The 7,500-nt window shown below is 35.0% G+C and overlaps 1 protein-coding gene across 1 annotated transcript in view; it reads right to left on the bottom strand.

Moving 5' to 3' along the window:
• Positions 1 to 7,500, bottom strand: part of Ndf (Nucleosome-destabilizing factor) — a 52,292-nt gene that overhangs the window by 42,812 nt on the left and 1,980 nt on the right. The window lies entirely within an intron of this gene.

Here is a 7,500-nt window from a genome sequence, read left to right as displayed (position 1 = left end):
AGAATATATTCTGATACACTGAATGGCATCCAAGCACCTTCCCCTCCGCTCTTTTGCTTGCCCCACTGAATGGTATTCAAGCACCTTACCCTCCCCCCCCTCTTTTGCTTGTCCCTATCTAACAGGCCAAGAAACCAGGAAAATACAAAATCACGTACCACGTACATTTACCTCCTACTGTTCCTTTTACCTCTCCCACCGTTGTCTTCTTTATTTTCATCTCATTCCATCTGTATTTCTTTTACTCTATCTTATTGTGCCTGATTGTCTGTGTCTCTGTCTCTTATCTTAATTCAGCTCCAATTTTGGACAATTCAAGTTCCTAAGAGTGAGAGCACACTTTCAAACACCTTCACTCAACAAGCAGTTGCTTCTCAACAAAGTCATGTAACAAAACCAACTTGACAACACACCATTTCAGAATGATCATACTTGACAATAACAAGGAAACAGAAAATAACAAAAATGTCAAAACACACAACCAGACAGACAGACAGACAGACAGACAGACAGACAGACAGACAGAAAGACAGACAGGCAGACACAAACATTACATAAAAAAAATTATATATGAAAAAAATAATAATAAAAATTTCAAAACTTTGGTATTTCTTGTAATATAAAAAAAAGGCTATAAACAAATAAATATTCATTAATATAGTCCTTGTGTCTATTTGAATGACAAACATAGATGGTGCAAAATATAATGATCAGGTGACCATTTAGTAGTTGTTCACTCACACAAAGAGTACCAAGGCAAGAACTCATACGACCTACTACTCCATCCTATAATTTTTTTTTTTATCTTTTATTTGTTAACAAATGTGAAGCTCTCTCTTTCTCCCACCATAAGCTGGGGAGAGGCATCACAAGAGAACAAAACTAAATTCAACTGAAATGGCAAAAAAAAATATCATCTTGATTTTCATTTCTTTATATAATATGTGTAGCTATACTGTTCCATTTTTTTAGGCCAAGTTCTTGGGGGAAACTTCCAAAAGTAGATTTATAAATTCTAAAAATCTTCTTTATGTCTGCTCTAAAGGTGATGTCACATGGGGAAAAATTATTATTATTTTACTTATGAAGGGTCTCCCCAACTGCTTCCCCTCCATATGTTAAGACCCTCATATGGATACCAATTATTTTTTCTACCATTACACAGAAACCTTTTGTCAAATTTTCATGCAACAAATAACAAAGTACAGATAGAAGGATGAAGATTTAGATATTCAAATATTTTTGTTAAAAAAATGGTAAGGTTGAGAAAATAAATACATGGTACTGACAAGCTTCAACTGCATTTTTCTCTCTTTGACAAGGGATAGTGATAGTAATAGTAATAGTAATAGTAATAGTAATAGTAATAGTAATAGTATTAATAATAATAATAATAATAATAATAATAATAATAATAATAATAATAATAATAATAATAATAATAATGATAATAATAATAATAATAATAATAACAATAATAATAATAATAATAGTAATAAAAAAAAAAATAATAATGATAATAAAAATAATAATAAAAATAATAATAAATATAATAAATAAAATAATAATAAATAATAACAATAATAATAGTAATAATTAATATAATAATAACAGTAGTAATTATAATAAATATAATTAATAATAATAAAATTTATAATTAACAATAATAAATGTAGTAATATAATAATAATAATAATAATAATAATAATTAATAATAATAATATAATAGTAATAATTATTAATATAATAATAACTAATAATATATTATTAATAATAATGATAATAATAATAATTAATAATAATAATAATAATAATAATAATAATAATAATAATAATAATGATAATAATAATGATACTAATAATTGCAATTCTGATAATAATAATTAATTTACCTCCTTATCACATGGAATCTGTTTTCATATACACAACACTGGATTCACTTCAGATCATGAAGAGAAACCTACTATGGAAAGTATGAATCTGGAAATGTTTGGAGGAAGAGACTTTTTGACCCATTGGCACTTGATGGCATCCATATAAGCCATAAGCCCTGACAACAGGTGGCATCTGTACATGCCATAACCCCTGACAATAGGTGGCATCAATACATGCCACAAGCTAAACAACAAGTGGCATCAATACATGCCATAACCCCTGACAACAGGTGGTATCAATACATGCCATAACCCCTGACAACAGGTGGTATCAATACATGCCATAACCCCTGACAACAGGTGGCATCAATACATGCCATAACCCCTGACAACAGGTGGTATCAATACATGCCATAGGCTCTGATAATAGGCGGCATCTATACATGCCATAAGCCCTGACAACAGGTGGCATCCGTACATGCCAAAATCCCTGACAACAGGTGGTATCAATACATGCCATAATCCCTGACAACAGGCGGCATCTATACATGCCATAAGCCCAGACAACAGGTTGGAATACCTTTGGTTGTCCCTGATTTTGAGTGTCAGTGTTACACTTGTGTCTTCAGTGATGCATTATAAGAAAACTACTTAAAGCATTAGTATAGCTTAATTATAAGAATTATAATTATAATCCTGTCATCATGAAAGAAAATAAAAGGCAACATAAATTACAATATCATCTCTTTAGGCAATAACAGATGACTTAACCCATTAACAATGGATGACGTGTTTTTTCATCATACACGACATAGGAGCTCTGGCTTGACAACAGGTGTCATGATGTTCGGGCATTTTGGACAACTGCGTTACTTCATTGTGTTATTAGTAATGAGTGACTAACGATGACAATTGCAGTCATAATTATTATAACTGCCGTAGTATTACGCAAAATGGGTTTCACCTAACATCCAAAACCTAGATGGTATGACTTTCTTCTAGCACCAGCAGGAGAAAGAGCCTTGAATGGCACCCATCTACAGTCTTTAGCAAGCACTACCTTCATAGAGCAATGGCACATAGCAAGTTGCCGACTTCTTGCTCTAAAGCCATCTGGTAGCTAAGTGGATGTGTCGACTTTACATCCCCATGGTTGGGAGATCAAGTCCCGTCCAAACTCGTGAGTTTCCACTGTCACTTGGCGGTTACTGACGTAGCTGAGCTCAGATCGAATCAACACTTATTGGCACATGCTCTCACAAGTCAGCACACTCTGACACAGGTGGGCTCGCCTCAGTGCATACAAGCCTGGCATAGTATCTGCTCTGTAAATCTGGCTTATCCTTATCCTTATCTTGCTCTTAAGTACAGCAGATGAAGGATGTGCAGGCAGAATGAGAGGAGGAAGGTGACTCAAACCATACCCAATGTCTATAATATGCCCCTGTGCCAGTATGGATGTCTTGTACTGTGGCACTCACAGTCATAAGCACAAGTTTCCTTCCTTTTCCCCACCTCTTCATGTTATCTTCATTGTGGATGGTTATATGTTTTGCATTCATTCATGGCAGCACACAAATGTGAAAAAATAAAGTTTTTTTTGTCCGCCCATAAAACAGCAATACTTCTATCACCGAGTACAAAGATAATAATGAGCTAATATGGACCCTGAACTACAATTTTAGTTAGCTGCAAAATTGATAAAACTGTGATATGACAGATATAAGTCTCTAAATACAGTAAAACACAAAGAATAACACAAAAAAAATGGCTTTAACTCTTGACTAAATTTAAGTGGGAAAAGTCAAGGTATGTTGTGTGAAGCTGCCTCACTTTGAAATAAAACTCATCCTGGAGTCAGGGTAAGCAAATATATCCCCGTTGTTAACGGATTAAGAGCTAATGACAACTGACAGCACTTAAATAGTACTACCATTACTTAACCCATTCACGCCGGGGCTATTCCGGCTCTGAATGGTCAGAATGCCGGGGTTTTCAAATGCACAAGCCTAACGCCTCGGGATTCTCAGGCACACAAGCCACGAACCTGAGCTGTCCACTCACTCACCCCGAGCGCCAGCCTTGACCAAATATTTCGTCGCTAGTGTCTGCCCCAAAAATCATGAAACACGTCAGCACGTCATCCAGCACGAATGGGTTAATTTGCAAAGTTCCTTGTATAAGTAAAGGCATGAATGGGACTGAATAATTTCACAACACAAGAGATACAGTTATAATATTTCAATTATGAAAAAGTTATATGAAATACATGTCATTCTGATAAATAGACAATCAAAGCACATTAACCCTCTCTGGACGGGTGGTACAGTACTGTACCGCTCATTCAAAAGCCCAGTGGCCGGGCGGCACAGTATTGTGCCAGCCATTTAATTGATTTAGGCCTAATAATTTGAAAGCCTCGGCATTGTGACATTCAAGGCTAGAATGCCCTACCCTTACAATCTCCTACATTGTAAAGTTATTCAGTCTCATTCATACCTTTACCTACACATCACAATGACTTGTGTCTGTTGTAAAAGTTCCTCCAGCATACTTTCCTTTGTAGTACTGGTGAATATATACCTATGATTTTCCACCAAATGAAAGGGATTTTTCATGTCATCAGATCATATCTTCTGAATCACATCGGAATACAATCGCACTCTAGGTTCAGCTGTGATGTTTGTAACTCTAACAGGACACTGAAATACAAGAGTATTCTCTCACTCTCACACAGTAAGTTCCAGTAAACTGTCACTGATTTTGAGATTTTGGACAATGAATTACAAACATGGAATCATTGAATTTACCAGAGTTGTGTCATGATGAAACTAAGTTTTCTTGGGGAGAATTTCTCTTCCCTTTTCCGAAGTAGTATTTGGCTTTTTCAGGCTCACTTAAAAGATATATTAATATATATCAGGTCTTATGACAAACTGCTTGGCATGGACAAGGTAATACTGACATTTTACAATTTCTTTTAATAATGTGATTCTTGATTTTCTGAAGTTTTCCAAATCACTTTCACTAGAGAATTCTAATCCTTTTTAGTTATGTTTCTATGTGATATATTTTTTTTCTTTTTAACTGATTTTATGTTCACTTTTCACGATCATATCCTTCCACTAACACATTCCTTGTTCCTCAAGTCAATATCTCTAACACTACCTAATTTCTCTCCATTCAACAGCTTTTCCAGTCATGCAATGTAATTTTCTACTTAATTTCTTACTGGACACTCAACTCATTATTAAATCTGTTGTGGTGTTTCTGATCTACGGGAGACTACTATTTGAAGACCCTTCATGTTCCATACCTTCTGTGTTATTTTGACAAATCCCTCTAGCGACATGGCCGGCAAAATAATCATCTTCCAAAACGTAATGATTGTTTCAGTTGTGCTAGCTCCAAAGCTTATCTTGACCTTCGTCAATAATTTTATTTCTACATAAAATCAACCAATACATCTGGTGGTGGACAGGGTAAAAGTCCATTTACCAATACCATGTACCCAACACAGCAAATCCAGGTAGTAGGTCTATCCTCATTGTATGCGCCTAGCTATCACCACTCGCTCTCTATAACCAGCAATGGTACCAGCACACACAATGAATGTTTAAGAACCATACAATGTTCACAAGGCCAGAGTATGAATAGCAGGTGACCTCTAGTGTGATGTGACCACTAGCCAGACATGCTCCAGACTCGAGATCCATGGTGCAGCAAAACAAATACCATTCACTATACATTCTTATTGTCCGACTGTCATGAAACAAACAGCATTTCAAAGCTTACACAACACTTCCCAAGATATCAAAGCAAAATTTGAAGAAAAAAAAAAAAAATTGAACCACTCCAATGTGCACTTGGATACAAAAATATCTTTACCCGTTTCCCACCCGGGACTACTACACACATCATACCAATGTCTCATCTATACCAAGTGGAACTATTGAAAGTACTATTTCAGGTACCATGGTTACCCTCCATCAAAGAAATATATATCATAATGTTCAAGTTACTTGACTATTCATCTAAAATTACCCAATAATTACCCAATAAGTGATATATTATATCCTTTCATTATCTTGGGAGAAATTTGTCAAATAACTTATTCGTCTTTCAATTCTACCTCAAAAATCATAATGTATTTTTATATGTTATTAATTTGCAATGACAATTTCCAATGAGAATGCTGTGCAAGAGATACAGACAGAAAATATGACTATAGACCCATGCAACCATAACTAAAAAATAAAAATCATTCAATGAAAAAACTAGGATATACCAACTTTTCATGGTAACACAAAATTAATATACCATTCAATTACAAATTTACTAATTAATCAGAAATCATTTCAATTCTCCGTAAAATTTTGAAAACCTCTAAAAGGAAAGCAACAGTTTTCTATTCAACTAAAATTTTAAAAAAATAATAAAAAATAAAATATGTAAAAGAGCAAGAGGAAATAAAAAGAATATATAAAACAAAATAAAAAAAAAGCAAAATAAACAAATTAACCCTCTCTGGACAGGTGGTACACCACGGAGTACAGCACATTCAAGGCCCATTCACAGGGTGCCGTCATACGGCATCGTTTATTTAATTGATTTAGGCCTATGCATTCGAGAGCCCCGGCATTGTAACATGCAAGGCTGGAATGCCCCCAGCATGAATGGGTTAACATCCACCTATCCTAATCACTCTCATTCTCAATTCTATTAAAAAAATAAATAAAATTATCATCTTCCTATCCAGAGCTACCAATAATAGAGACAGACAACACAACATCTAAAGAAATATAATTAATGAAAATGGCAAATTTTGCACCATCACGCAACCTCAGACTGACTTAGCTTTGACTAGAATATGAACGACTAATAGCTTCGACAGTCAAATCAAACTGAAGAACACTTCCCTTGCAACACATCAATCTTTCAACTTCAGGTTATCTTACATAATAGTAATAGCTGTTTTTTTTAATGTGTTAACCCATTCACGCCGTGGCGATTCCGGCTCTGAATGGTCAGAATGCCGGGGTTTCCGAACACATGAGCCTAATATCTCGGGATTCTCGGGCACACTAGCCACGAGCCTGAGCTGTCCGCTCGTTCACACTGAGCGCCGGCATTGACCAAATATCTCATCATCAGCGTCTGACCTAAAAACCACGAAACGTGTCAGCACATCATCCAGCGTGAATGGGTCAATTTAATACAAAAATTCGACAAAACTTGTGGTAAATTTTGGCAATGGCAACACCATTTTCAAATTTCATAATTTTAGTTTGAAGTGAGTAAAAATTTTCCACAATTCCTTTTTGACACAAGTTTTTAATTCCCAAGTTTACGATCCCCATCCAACAGGTTTGCGGAACCCCAGGGAATTATCATTGCCTAAAGTAAAAAAAAAAAAAAAAAAAAGTGTTACTAATGTGGTTTCCATGCAATTTACCAGTACTCACTCTAATGGCATAGATCTTTCTAATAGGCTAATACATATTCTTTATTTCTTTATGAGTGATAAATGTTGCTTGCATCCTTAATTCTGCTTCTAATCCAAATGTCTGACAACGCTTTGGCAAAGACCAACAAACCACTACCACTATATCTTAGCATTATATGG

The sequence above is a fragment of the Penaeus japonicus genome, unplaced genomic scaffold (assembly GCF_977035675.1).
Source record: "Penaeus japonicus unplaced genomic scaffold, GWHDUDI00000001_assembly GWHDUDI00000006, whole genome shotgun sequence".
NCBI classification, from domain to species: Eukaryota; Metazoa; Arthropoda; class Malacostraca; order Decapoda; family Penaeidae; genus Penaeus; species Penaeus japonicus.
The sequence above is the reverse complement of the archived record's forward strand: the minus strand, read 5'-3'. Positions and strand labels throughout refer to the sequence as shown.